General features: G+C 45.2%; 1 protein-coding gene across 1 annotated transcript in view; it reads right to left on the bottom strand.

The window, feature by feature from the left end:
- The window catches only part of AMOTL1 (angiomotin like 1), a 133,072-nt gene extending 118,750 nt beyond the window's left edge, over positions 1-14,322 (bottom strand). The window contains exon 1 of the mRNA XM_079928746.1: positions 14,235-14,322. The gene's annotated coding sequence lies outside the window, so the exon portion shown is untranslated. The remainder of the gene's footprint in view (positions 1-14,234) is intronic.
- Between the last annotated feature and the right edge of the window lie 360 nt (positions 14,323-14,682).

Raw genomic sequence — 14,682 nt, 5'->3', positions numbered from 1 at the left:
TTTAAGTAAATAAAATAGAACAAGGTGGAAAATATCAGATGCAGCCAGTCTAATAAGGAGTAATTGCTATTCCATGAAACTTCTGTCTTAGTTATACTTATATTCAAATTTGTATGAGTCTATAAAGTGTATCTTTATGTAGGGTCACAATGAAAAAAAAAAAATGTTTGAAAGCTCTAGAAGGTAAAACATGGACAACTGGGTGCAAGAAACAGGAAATCAGGTTTCAGCTCCCTCAAAGAAAGTGTTATAATAATGATCACTGCATAACAATAAACTAGGTTTTCTCATGAGGCAGGACCCCCTCCCCCATATATACATCACCCCCTATGGTGATGGTCTAGCCCACGCTGAGGAACCATGCATTAAGGAAAGAGGGCACTGGGTGTTCCCTCCAATGAGGACACGAAGATGCTCTAAACGAGTAGATCAGACCTGAGCTTCTGTTACAAGAGAGAATGGAGAAAACCAAAACCTCAGTATCCAGATTCCATAAGTCATGGAGCCCATCCAGGAGCAGGCAAATGCTCCCGTGTTTATATATTATGTAAAATAAGCATGCATCGAATCCCTGAAGCTGTTCAGGATTTCTGCTGTACGAAGGGCTAATTTCCAACAACCATTTTCTAATTGATAAAATAGCGCACCCGTCAGCCATGATTCTCAATAATGTAAGCACCTTAAGTGGAGTCCAGTGGGGACTAAATACCCAGTGACAGGACCTGAGCCATGTTTTACCACACCTTCTAACAGAGCAAGCTAAAATCTGACATGAAAAGCAGAGCACCCCCAGAGGCTGCTCCCACACCCAGAGCTGCCAGACACCACCAGCTGGATGTGAATATCAGATAAGCAACAAAAGTTTTTAGTATATTATGTCCCAAATATTGCAAGGGACATATATATACTACTAAAAAAATCATTTGCTGTTTATCTGAAATTTAACTGGGTATCCTCTATTTTTGGATACCCAGTTTAGATTTTGTGAATTCTGACAATTACCTGCCTTCGTGAGTGATATCGCTATACTTGCTTTAGAGGATTCCTCAGTCCCTCATTTGGCAAACAGTGTGCAATGTCAAGCTGACAGTAGTAGAAAGCAATAATGATGATAATAATGGAAAAAGGAGTGAAATTCAAATGGACACAGTGTAACAGCTTTGTCCCACTGAACCCTACCATGCCAAATTTAAAGGCCTTTTAAGAGTGGGACAAACAGACCCTGTAAGTCATCAGGATGTGCACGGCATTTTGAGGAAAGAGTTAATGAGGGGAGCTTCCCTGGTGGTGCAGTGGTTGAGAGTCCACCTGCCGATGCAGGGGACACGGGTTCGTGCCCCGGTCTGGGAAGATCCCACATGCCGCGGAGCGGCTAGGCCCGTGAGCCATGGCCGCTGAGCCTGCGCGTCCGGAGCCTGTGCTCCGCAACGGGAGAGGCCACAACAGTGAGAGGCCCGCGTACCACAAAAAAAAAAAAGAGTTAATGAGGTTACAGTCCCACTTTGCAGAGTTTCCGTGCTCAACCTGGGCATGTTCAAGGGAGAAGATTCCGCTTCATTCACCTTCACTCCAGTATTCAGAACTCAGTTTCGGGGACCCCAGAGGAGGAGCTGACTTTGGCTGCCACCAGCTGTCCTAACACAGACATAACCTGTTCATGCCCTGTACCCTTCCTCTTGCAGCACATGCTGTGAAAGGTGGATGACCTCCAGTAAGCCTGCCTGGCTTCCCCTTGACCTCCATGACTAAGTCAGGTTCCTCTTCTCAGGGGTCCCACGGTCCCTTAAATACTTCCTATATAGCACTCACCACAATAAAAAATAACTGTAACCACTCATGGAGTGCCAACTATGTGCTAATCACTTTGTGTGTGTGTGTGTGTGTGTGTGTGTGTATGTGTGTGTGTGTGTGTGTGTGTGTGTGTGTGTATGTACGTATCATCTCATTTAATCCCTCCCAACTACCCTATGAAGTAGGTATGTGCATTCCCATATCACAGATGGGTAAAGCCTAGAAAGCTTAGATAACCTACACAAGGTCACACAGTCAATAAGGGCCCACTGGTCTGGAGGAGCCAGAGTACCACATTGTAAACTTTTCTATTAATTGGTCTTTCTCTCCCAGGGAAGGATTATTTCTCATTCACCCTCGTGTCCCCAAGCCCAGCCTACAGTGTGTGGCAAGTGGTAGGCAGCATTGTAAATGGGTCAGCCATTATTTTACAGTCAAATAGGCCTGGATGCAAATCATGGTTCTGCCAAGAATCAGCCACTGAGAATCAGGAGTTTGGGTTCTAGTAACTTGCTCTGGAATTGAGGACAGAGGTTAGGAATCCCAGCAAGAGAGAACAAAGCTAGGCTCAAGCCCCAGCTCCACCACTTCCCAGGTGTGACTTGGCAAGTTACTGAACTTGTCTAAGCTCCAACTCTCCAACCGTCAAATGAGGGAAACAATAGTACCTGCTTCGCAGCATTGCTTTGACATTCCTGACATAAAGTTCTTAGCAAGACACCTATACATGAAAAGCCCTCCACAAATATGAGCTCTTTTTATTTTAATACATTCTAAAATGCCATTTGAACTGGAGTAAGTAATTTTGGGTTAACTATTGGCATAAGTAGTGCAAGTTTCAGACACAGTTTTTATTCAGGAAATCAGAACTTGGGGAAAATAGTGTAAATAATTTGGGGGAATCTATTTAAAAGAACTATTCAATGCAGCTCAATAATAAAAAAAAAAAAAACCCAATCCAAAAATGAACAGAAGACCTAAACAGACATCTCTCCAAAGAAGACATACAGATGGCCAAGAGGCACATGAAAAGCTGCTCAACATCACTAATCATTAGAGAAATGCAAATCAAAACTACAGTGAGTATCACCTCACACCAGTTAGAATGAGCATCATCAGAAAATCTACAAACAACAAATGCTGGAGAGGGTGTGGAGAAAAGGGAACCCTCTTGCACTGTTGGTGGGAATGTAAAGTGATACAGCCACTATGGAGAACAGTATGGAGGTTCCTTAAAAAACTAAAATTAGAACTACCATATGACCCAGCAATCCCACTACTGGGCATATACCCAGAGAAAGCCATATTTCAAAAAGACACATGCACCCCAGTGTTCATTGCAGCACTATTTAATATAGCCAGGTCATGGAAGCAACCTAAACGCCCATCGACAGACGAACGGATAAAGAAGATGTGGTACATATATACAATGGAATATTAGCCATAAAAAGCAACAAAATTGGGTCATTTGTAGAGACGTGGATGGACCTAGAGACTGTCATACAGAGTGAATTAAGTCAGAAAGAGAAAAACAAATATTGTATATTAACGCATATATGTGGAATCTAGAAACATGGTACAGATGAACCAGTTTGCAAGGCAGAAACAGAGACAAAGATGTAGAGAACAAACGTATGGATACCAAGGGGGGAAAGTGGCGGGGGCGGTGGTGGTGGTGGTGAGATGAATTGGGAGATTGGAATTGACATGTATACACTAATATGTATAAAATAGATAACTAATAAGAACCTGCCGTATAAAAAAATAAAATTAAAAAAAAGAACTTGTTACAAGGGCAATTAAATAATAATTTGTGTAATTATATTTTAATGACTGCCCTCTCTCCAGAGAGCAAGGCCTGTGACTGCCTTGCTTACTTCTATATCCCTAATGCTATGTCAGTCAGATAACTGAGCAGAGACTTTGTTATCTAGAAAAAAAAAATCTCTACTTGTTTGCATTCTATTCAACTAATATCCCAACTTCGTATCATATCTAAAGTATCCAATTAACACCTAATAAAAATATTTTGTTGTTATTTTTTAAAAAAAGGACTATTCAAGGAAGAATTTAGGCTTTCTAGTAGTTACACAACACTGAAAGAGTTCCCAGAAAAGGGAAAAAATATCCAAGAGAAGGCTGGGAGTGGGGAATCCAGGCTACCATGTCCACTTGTATAAGCCGTTCACTGCACAAGAGTGCCGGGCTGACAGATTGAACGAAGCAGAGGTGTGGGGCTAAAATCCAGCTTGCCCTCTGCTTGCTAAACTGGGAACATGGACTCTGCTCTTCATCCACTTGGAGGGGATGCTTTTTTCTAATTTGCTCAGAGGCACTGTTTGGGCTGGTGGCAGCTCTAGCTTTATACTTTCGTAATTGATTCTCTTTCCCCTTTTCTTTCAGTGTCACTAGATGAACAGAACAGGGGAGAAGAAACAATGGAGCTCAGGGAAGGAAGACATACTTGAAAGTGATGAGGGATGCGAAGGAAGGCGGGGAAAAAAGGAAAGCAGTAAAATCAGGGTAACATTTACTAAACACTGGTCATCTGTCAGGCACTGTTCTAGGCGCTTTAGATGTGCTAACTCACTGGATGCTCGTTACACTCCTACATGACAAGGGGGAACCACTAGAGGGGGAGGCACCAGGTGGGCATGTGAGGTTAACCCACACAAGGGTCCGACAGGCACGGAAACAGCCTGCCACACTCCTCAGTCTACAGCAAATGTTCAGAATCTGGAATCCCTCTTTTGAGTCTGTGGTGGAAATGGCTTTTAGAGCCAAAAGGGAAATATTTTTCTAAAGGAGATAGTCTGAATTCTCTGGCTGGCCAACCACAGGGGCTACGTAACGGACTTTTATTTCTGGTCAACAGCCAGTAAATGGCAAGCCTTTTGGGAGACAGAAGCAAAGGACCTCTGGCAGGTTACAAGTCCCAGCAGGAGACCTTCAACCATGAACTTTCCGTAGGGCTCATTTCAGACCAGGTTCTGCAGCCACAAGTTCCTTCTCTATTTTCTTAAGAACCTGAAGTTTCCATAAAATATTTACAGTGACCTGAAAGCAGCCCCAGTGTCCACTCTTCCTGGTAGTCTTTAAAAAAAGCCCCTTGAGGGTGTGGAGAAAAGGCAACCCTCCTACACTGTTGGTAGGAATGTAAATTGGTGCAAACAGTATGGAGGTTCCTTAAAAAAACAAAAATAATGTTACCATATGATCCAGCAATCCCACACCTGGGCATATATCCAGAGAAAACTATAATTAGAAAAAATACACGCACCCCAATGTTTATTGCAGCACTGTTTACAATAGCCCGGACATGGAAGCAACACAAGTGTCTATCAACTGATCAATGGATAAAGATGTGGTATATATATATACAATGGAATATTACTCATTAAAAAAAAGAATGAAATAATGCCATTTGTAACCACATGGATGGACCTAGAGCTTATCATACTAAGTAAGTCAGACAGAGAAAGACAAATATCATATGATGTCATTCACATGTGGAATCTAAAAACAAAAATGATACGAATGAACTTATTTAGAAAACAGAAATAGACTCACAGACTTGTAAAACAAACTTGTGGTTACCAAAGGGGAAAGGAGGGGAGGGATAAATTAGGAGTCTGGGATTAACATATACACACTACTATATATAAAATAGGTAATCAACAAGGACCTACTGTACAGCACAGGGAACTCAATATCTTGTAATAACCTATAAAGGAAAAGAATCTGAAAAAATATATATATATATATATAAGTATAACTGAATCACTTTGCTGTACAAAAATTTATATTTCAATAATTTTTTTAAATAAATAAAAATTTCCTAGCCAGGAAAAAAAAAAAATCCCTCTGAGAAGAGGCTGAAAATAAATCTTTCTATCAGGTGGTCAGTAATCTTGCCAACTCTGGATTTGGGGCTACAAAGGTCACGGAGAGAGGAGAATTAAGCAGAGACAAATATATAGATACAGATTTGACATTAAAACAACCACATGTGTGCCATGATGATGAATTTCTGTATCTAGCTATCCTATAAGGAGTGTGTTTCAGCAGGCGGCAGACAGCCCGAGACAGCAAAACCACCCCTGAACATCTGTTTCCCCCATTTTGCCAAAGAGCATTCTTTTTTAATCCTTTTTTATAATTTGACCTGTTCCATTTTTCTGGCAGAGGGCCCTAGCAAGGCAAGCACTGCCTTTTCTGTCTGTATTCCAACTTAACATGGGAACAGGAAGGAGGCAGCAAGAGGGGAAAGGGGGAGGGGACGGACTGAGGGGAACTGAGGCGGAGGTGGGGGCGGGGGACGCAGGGAGCCAGAAGCGGGGAGAAAGGAGAAAAGGGGAAGGGGTAACCCAGGAGAGACAGTGAGAGCTGACAAGTCCCAGCAAGCCATCTTAATGCAACCACCATGGGCACAACTGACTTGAGAGAAACCAAAACCAACAGGACATATTCCAGAAAGATCATTCAGTAAGAATGTGACCCAGAAACCATAATCAGCATTCTTGAACAGATCAAGCTGGTTATTTTACACTCTTTAGACTCAGGAAGTCCTTAACAATTGATGAAATATCATGGTTTCTAGGTGGTTTGTGTTTAACATTCAGGAATGACTGGACACAGTCCTATATTTTTCTAGTAAAACATCTCTTTGGCAAGGAAAATGCCCTTTCCATTTTCCTGTGTGTGTGTGTGTGTGTGTGTGTGTGTGTGTGTGTGTGTGTATTTTATCCCACTATTCCATACCACCTTCCTTGCTCTTTTAGCCAAGGTAGATAACCATTTATCTCCCAGAATTGATTGTCATTTTCCCCTTCCTACTCCATTTTCCCTCCCAAGGAGAACACCCTGAAATAAAATCTTATCTCCTGGGCAATGAGTAGTGTCACTTCACAAACATTAGGGGAGTCGGGATGAGTTTTACAACCAGACCCAAGTCTACCTGCCCTCAGTTATGCTTTCAGATTCCCCTCCAGGCTGCCACTGTCCCGCCCCAAACTGTGCTGCTTCCAAGGTCTAGTTTCCTTTAGAAATGGCGTCAGTACCATCAGGAAACCATAAGAGGTTTCCTGTCCCAGGGACTTGGCCCTGTAACACAGAGCGGGAACAGCAGGAACTAAATGAAGGAAGCTAGGAAGAGTTTTTCTGGTTGTTGCTTCAGATCCCATTATGGAAAATTCCTTTGGAGCATATTAATCATTATTTGGTGGTCTAAAGAAAAAAATATATATATATGGTTTTCAGCACCTACTATTCATTCATTTATTCAACAGAGAACGTACCCAACAGCCATATACTGTACTGGCAGGCCCTGGGCTAGTTCCTTTTACATCATTTATAGCATTCAGCCCACCACCAAATCCGCCTGGGAGGAGGGCAACTTGTATGTTCTCCTCTCCAAGAAACTGAGATTGGCTCTGGAGCCAGAGATGATATTTTGAATGGAAGTTTTGCCTTTAACTAGCTGTGTGACATTGGGCAGATAATTTAACGCCTCTGAACCTCTGTCTCCTCCTCCATGAGGTGAAAATAATTCCTTCTGCTTCACTGAGTTGTTCTGAGGATGAAATGAGTTGATAAACTTAACAGGATCAATTGTGGAAGAGCCTTGAGTGCCCAGGTTTAGGGAACTGTAACAGTGGCGAGCCTTTCTGTGATTGTTTTGTTGGAGCGGGGAGGCCAGACTACACCCCTGTGGTAGGGTGAGGTTTCCTGTGAAGGGAATTGAATTTTCCACTGTCAATCATCCTTAGGAAAAGTTAAACTGGGGTGAAAACTCCCTCCCTCTCAGAAGCTATGCTCGGAGCTGGGGGGAGGAATAAGGAGGACAGATAGGCTTCTAAGGGTGGAGAGATCTGGGGGTGGATCCAGGGATGGGGTGAATGGCCCTGGCCGTTTAGAGACCAGCTCAGAGCTGGGAAGGTAGCCAATCTGATCCCAGACCCTCGGTGAGTCTGGGCTTGTGCAATGGTTAGAAGGCCCTGGGCCCACTCTGCGGCCAGCACAGGGCAGGACACTGGGAAATCAGTCAGGCTCCCAGCAGGCGAACAAACACCAAGCCTGCAGGTCCTGGTGTAAGCAGGGGCAGCAGCAGCCATGACTGTGTCATGTGGTCACCGGTTTCTGAAGAAAGAGTACGTGGAACAGTAACCCAGGTGTCCACTGGCCTCAGTGAGGTGTATCTGGATTCCAGCTCCCTTGGCAAAAGGCTAGAGCAGCCAGAACTGAAGCTGTGGATGCAAACAAGCACCCCCGAGAATTCTTGGGCCTAAAATTAGAGGGTAGCCTTAGAGAAAGACTTGATTTGTTAGTAATATGGGCAGGCAAATCCTTGGAAATCATTATATTTGGGGCTATCCATGTGGGTGACATGATTTAAACCCCAAGCCGGGAAGCTGGGTAGACTGTTTACACCTGTAAAGTGCCCACCATAGAGTAGGTGAATAATGATAAAGGCCCAGGATCTTTCTCCTTATTCATCCCCATATGATGGGAGGGAAGAAAACTTTGGATGCAGGAAGAGATTTGTTCACTACTCTTAGGTCTTGCTGCATCTTCCTAACACGGGGTGGGGAAGAGGAGATGAATGGCCATGTTATTTCATTTATACGTCAAAAGTCAGGCCTTTCAGAAGGTTTGACCATGCCTGAAGGGATAGGAGCATTCGGCTAGGGACATGAAACATAGTAAACATTTAATGATGGTTACGACATTCAAGGGTTCCTTCTAAAACCCATTTGCCCTCACCACCATGGTCTGAGGCTGATACTATTATTACCCCCATCATATCAGCTAGGGTCCTAAGAGGAAATGGATGGTATGCTCCAAAAAAGTGACTGAAGAGAGTCTGATGATGGGACTGCAGATCAAAGTGTGATGGGCGGGTTAAGGGAAAACGGGATGGAGAAGCAGCCCGGGGCAAGCCACGTGGGAGCCACCCCTCAGTCAGAAGGGGAGGTTCCAGAACCCAGCACGATCTGATGCTGTAAGAGAGGAAGCAGTGGCCTAAACTAATCCAGCCACATTATCCCACAGCCTGACAGGAAGGGACTAAGTACCCTGACATCTCTTGGTCTCCACCCTCCCATATGCTGCCAGTACCTCTCACTGGCCAAACTGGAAGCCAGAGGCTACATTCCAAAAGGTAAGTTTTCCAGGGCACAGACCAGGGTAGTGAAGGATGGTGAGTGGGTCTGGAAGAACAACAGAAAAGAGCCACCACATGATTTTACAGGTTAGGAAGCAGATATAGATGAAGTAACTTGCCCAAGGTCATAGAGCGAATAAGAGGTGGGACAAAATTCAAACCATACACAGAGTATGATTCCGAGTCCATGCACTTAACCACTAAGACATGCTTCCTAGAACTGATTGAAAAGATTACTCGTTAACCAGCACCTCTTTCTCCCTGTATCCTACTCAATCATCTTTCCAGTAATAGACTCCACCTTACTCCCACCCAGATTTCCCAGCCTTCTTGGAGTAAGGTATGGCCATCTGACTAAAGTTCAGTCCAAAGGAATGTAAGTGAAATAATGCGTGCAGCTTTTAGGTTATGCCCTCCACTTTCCTTCTCTCTTTCCTATAGACTGGAATGTGGATGTGATGGTGGGATCTGAAGCAGCCACCTTAGCTCACTGCATGGAAGCTCCATTTGAGTCTATCAGAGGACAACGAAGCCACCATATCGGCACTGGATTGCTTACACTCCAAGTGAAAGAGAATTTAACTTGTTTCTTATTTCAGTCACTGTCATTTTAGCCTTGGTTGTAGCAGCCAAACCAGTATCCTAAACAATACAAAGACCAGGATGTAGCTCAGTCATTGTGGTTAGAACAATAAGAGGCATGTGAAAGCTGGTGATCACCAATGCAAGTGCACTCCTCTTCTTCCTGGCACATTACTAGACTACGTTTCCCAGCCTCCTTCCATGTGGATGAGGTTATGGGACTAGCTTCCGCCTTTGGAATATGAGGGAAGGTCAGTGTGTTACCTCCAGGCTGAGACAACCATCGGTGAGCATACCTTGGTCTTGCTCACCTTATTGACTTGTCTGCCAAATGGATTCAAAGGATCCGGTGAAGGAACCTGATGCTGTAGGGTAGGATGGAGCCAAGGCAGGGAAGGAGCCTGGGGCTCTTCATGACCACATGGAGCAGAGCCCTCGACAGCTCAACACTAGACTACAACACAAGCAACAAACACCGCCTTTACAGTGTTAAGCCACTGACATTTGGGCTTGTTTGTTGTAGCAGTTAGGCTATCTATCCTAAATTTATACTTACCAGCTGCTGCGCTCTGAAAGACGTAAGTACTTTTATCCAACAATGCAATCTCATCTCCTATTTTAGGAGGGCTAGGGGGTGGGCTGGCAAACATTTAAGTCATTATTTTAAAGAAGCTACACAACTGTTATCATTTATTCTAATAAAGCCCCTACATCCTGCTTGAATGAGGAAGGCAAGAATAGCACAAGAAAACCCTTTCTCATGGTACACTGGCCCTGGGGGCATTGGCCCTGCTCTCTCCCAAGAATGCTATTCTCATGAGCACTCCTTTTGGAACTCAGGAAAGTTCACAGGGTCTGAGCAAAAGAGAGCGTCAACTGAGCTCAACGAGGTGTGCCAGAGGGTCAAGCAACTCCCATAAGGGCAGCAAATTAGGACAAGTTATGGAAACAAGGACACATCCGTGTGCTTTTGGATGGTGAGGGAGTGAACTTTTCCCCTATTCTTTCTAATATTCAAATTTTCTAAAGTCAGCATGTGTTACTTTTATGCTAAAAAGTGGTTTTAGGATTTCAGTTTTTAAGAAAGAAAATAAACTGGTTAAGCCTAAGGAATGAACAAAGGAGAGAGATATAGGTCAAAGGTCAAAGGATTCAAGTGCCCCAAGGCACTGTTATGACAAGCAGAGAGGCCAATTTTAGGAGTATATAACCATGAAAAGACAAAGCATCTCAGCGGTGACCCTCACTCACACATTCAACGAGCATTTACTGAAGACTTACATGCGCCAGGCACTGGGCTCGCTGCTAGATTTGCAAAGAAAAGTGTGGTGACCACAACCTAGTATGGTAGCTAACAACCACGGCTACACACTGGAATCACTGAGATCCAATTTTTAAAGTACACACTGATGAAACACTGATGCTTTGGTCCACACTCCAGGGATTTTGATGTAATTGGTTAGGACTTGGTCTCGGGACTTTTAATAGCTCCCCTGATTCTAACGTCTAGGGTTAAGAACCACTAGGGGCACATGACACATGGACTTAGTGTTGAAAGAGCGGTAGGAGCCAGCCAGGGAGGAGGAGAGAAGGGGGAGGAAAGGCAGGCAGGCAACAGGAAGAGAGCTGCAGTTAGAGGACTGTCCCATAGTTCAATGTAATTAGAAGGTTATGGTGGCTGGGGGTGACGCAAATCATGGAGGTCCTCCCATGGCTAGCCAAATGTCTATCCTCCAGGTAGTGGGAAGTTGATACAGGTTATTAGACGGGCAGACATGATCACATCTGCATTCATCCCAACTCTCCATGCATTCTTTCTCACCCCCTCAGATGGCCATCACTTCTACCTATGGGTGGGACTATAGAAAGACTATGGAAAGGTGTAGAAAGTGGTACCATCACAGGAGAGAGGGCATATTTCTGGACTCTCCATGAGAGGACACCTTCAATACAGCATTCATCTAGAGATAGGCTCCTTTTTCCATTCTTTTCAAAGACCCCTTTTTGCTTACTTAATTCCATTACATGATCTTGCCACAACACTGAGAATAAATCCCCCAAAGAGCAAGTCGTAGTTCATTTGGAGACTTACATGAAAATTTGGAGGCAAAACCAACTACCTAACATGCCACAAGAAAGTAGTGGGATCGTCACCGAAGACCCCAGATGGAACACCATTCCACACGCTGCTCCAAGAATAAATCACTAAATAATTCAATCGACCTGATCACCATTCCTAAGAATCTGTGTTTGGAGACTAGGTAAGTTGCAGAGAAATTTCTAGAAATGAAAATGGTTTTAGTTAATAGGTTGGGACAATTGATGAGAGAGCTATTCCATCATGCACAGGAAATAAGTGTCTTTCAAATGAATACTACTAATAAAGTAACAGCAAGAAGCACTTCCTGAATACCTGCACATACTACACATGGGGCTAGGACTCTACACACACCATTGACCCCAGCCATGCAAGGTCTCCAATTAGGTTGAGATAACTGAGGCCCAGAGCAGTTTAGTCACCTGCTAAACTGTCACAGGTCACAGGTAAGTGCAGTGATAGAATTCAAACTAAGTGTTTATGACCTCCCTCCACCTCTTCTCCAGTTCCCTTAGATCCTGGCCAGGGGGTGAATCTGTGCTCTTCTGTGCTCCAGAAAAAATGGCTGCTGGACAAACTCATCAACTGCTGTAGGAGGCATCTTTCCTGCTGTGTGACTTAGAAAAGCACCCAAAAGTATCACAACTCTTTCCAAGGGAGAAAGGCCAGCTCCCTCTTTGACCCAAATAGCATGGAAACAATGCAGTCTCATCCAATGAGCTGCTCTGTCAGGAAGAGAAAAACCCTTTGGAGCTACCACACACCCAAACAGCATGGCACCCGAATGTAAATAATAAATACCCGATAGCTATGGGCCTCCTTTGGCTTCCGTCTCAGGAGGCTGGAACTGGATGATGCTTAGAGGCCAGCTGGCACAACCCCAGCTTTTCAAAGATGAGAAAACAGACTGGTTAACGTATCTGCTAAGGAAGGTGAAGCACCCAGAACCCTGGTCTCAAACTCTGACTTGTGTTTTATATTCTCAATCATCCTGCCATCCCAGAGCCCAGGAGGGACCAGGATTCCTATAACACTCTCATCTCCCCTTGAGAAACTGGGCTTTTCCCACAGAAGGGCTGAAGAGAAAAAAGGTTATTTTCTGAGTTTTCTACTGCTAACCTGAAGGGCTCTCCCTACTGATCGGCACCTCAGCTGGGCCGTCCAGTCTGTTGGCGGTGGGGGGTGGGGTGGGGGGAAGAGATGAAAACCAAAAAGGGTCAATCACCTGGGCCTTTCTGGTACATAAACCATTCTGTGAATGCAATGGTACCAATTCTGGTGTCATTAATACACAATTCAACACATGTGGAGCAGATCACCAAGAATCTGCCCTCTTAATAAACTGCTCCACGCAAAGCTACGGTTTGTCGTTTTCATTTCATGAAAAGACTCACCATGGTGTACCTTTAAAAGCTAGTTTTGCCCATGCATTTAATTTATGATTCCATTTCCAGAGATGTGATTGCCTCACAACTTTTCAGAAACACATCTTCTGAATAAAACAAGGTCCTCTTCCCTGCCTCACAACGCCATCCTTGATCCAGACCTATTTTGGGTACCTGGCTCCTAGAAAAGGATGAAAGTCCTTGCTGCGGTGGAATTTTACTTCAGGTGGCGTGGGACTTGCTGAGGACATACAGCCCAGGAGGAGAGGCTGACCAGACACACGGTACCCAAGGCTGAGAGCCTTAGTGTGGATACAGGGTTTTAAACAGCTGTCATTTCATGGCAGGCAGGCACGCTGGTGATAAAAGAACAGCAAGGACAGACTTGACAGCCCAGATTTTTAGCAGCTTAACTAAACCCTAGAATGAGAAAAACAAAAACCCATCAACCACTCAGCCACCAAGTGAGACTGGGTGGCAGGAACACTTAGAGGGATCCCGACAATGCAAATTTCCTTCTCTTCACAGGAGCAAGTCTGTCTCTGACAAGACCGTCGCGCTCACCCACCACAAATCTACACTTAGAACGACAGGCACAGGAAGATGAAATGCCCTGTTCCCAGACACCCGAAGAAGAAACAAATCAGGGAGGAACGCAGCTCCCAAGTCTTGAAATTTAATTACCAGAACGTTTATGGCCCTGGACTTCATTAAATTCAGGTTAGGAACTAGCCACACGATGTCCTTCTTGGGGCAGGTACTGGCTAGACTGAGCCAGCCCGCACCGCATCGTTCCAGGCAGGATGAGTCAGGCTGCTTGCAGAGGCCCCCAGATCGGGAAGTTTGTTGGGCCGCGCTCCAGGGAGCAGCACCACGGACCTGGACACACACACACACACACACACACACACACACACACACACACACACACACACACACACACACACACACACACACACACACACACACACACACACACACACACACACACACACACACACACACACACACGGCACAGCTGACACTTTCCCCGCCACCCCCAAAGCATAAGCGCCAGGAAAAGGCCAGTTCTCACCGCGAAGGGAACGTACAGCTGGGGAAGTGTGTTCCCTGACCGTTTCTCTCCACCCCTCTGGCTGATTGGACCCGGGCGCCCCCCAGATTCCCGGTTCTCGGGCTGGATTTCGAGAAGAAAAAGCAAAAGGGGCAGACTTACCTAACTCCTCGGGGCTGTAGGGCGCGGATGAGGCTTCTTCCACAAACTCACTGTCTGGAGGAAGAAGAAAAGCAGAAAACAAAAATAGAATCGCAACCATTCAGGGCTAATGGATTAAGCATCAGTTACCGTCGTAGGTCTCTTAGAAAAGCGCGGGTTTCTCTCCCGCAGCGACCGGAATCCGTGAACCGAGGGCCACGCGGGGTCCCAGATGCCCCAGCCACTAGGGGTAAGAAATTGTCAAAGAAACTTGGCAGGGGGGGCAGTTCCACCCAGGGACCAAGCGTCTTCCGGGCGCGGACAGGTGCGCGCCAACTTTCCGTGGGTGCGACCCCACGGATCGCCCGGCTGGGCGCGCAGGGCCGCGACCTCATCCTCTGCCCTCAGCCCGCGGGGAGCATCGCGGCGTCCTTTGGGTCTAGCGTCGACGCCTCGGCGCCCAGGAGCC

The sequence above is a fragment of the Stenella coeruleoalba genome, assembly GCF_951394435.1.
Source record: "Stenella coeruleoalba genome assembly, chromosome: 8".
In the NCBI taxonomy this organism is placed as follows: domain Eukaryota; kingdom Metazoa; phylum Chordata; class Mammalia; order Artiodactyla; family Delphinidae; genus Stenella; species Stenella coeruleoalba.
The sequence above is the reverse complement of the archived record's forward strand: the minus strand, read 5'-3'. Positions and strand labels throughout refer to the sequence as shown.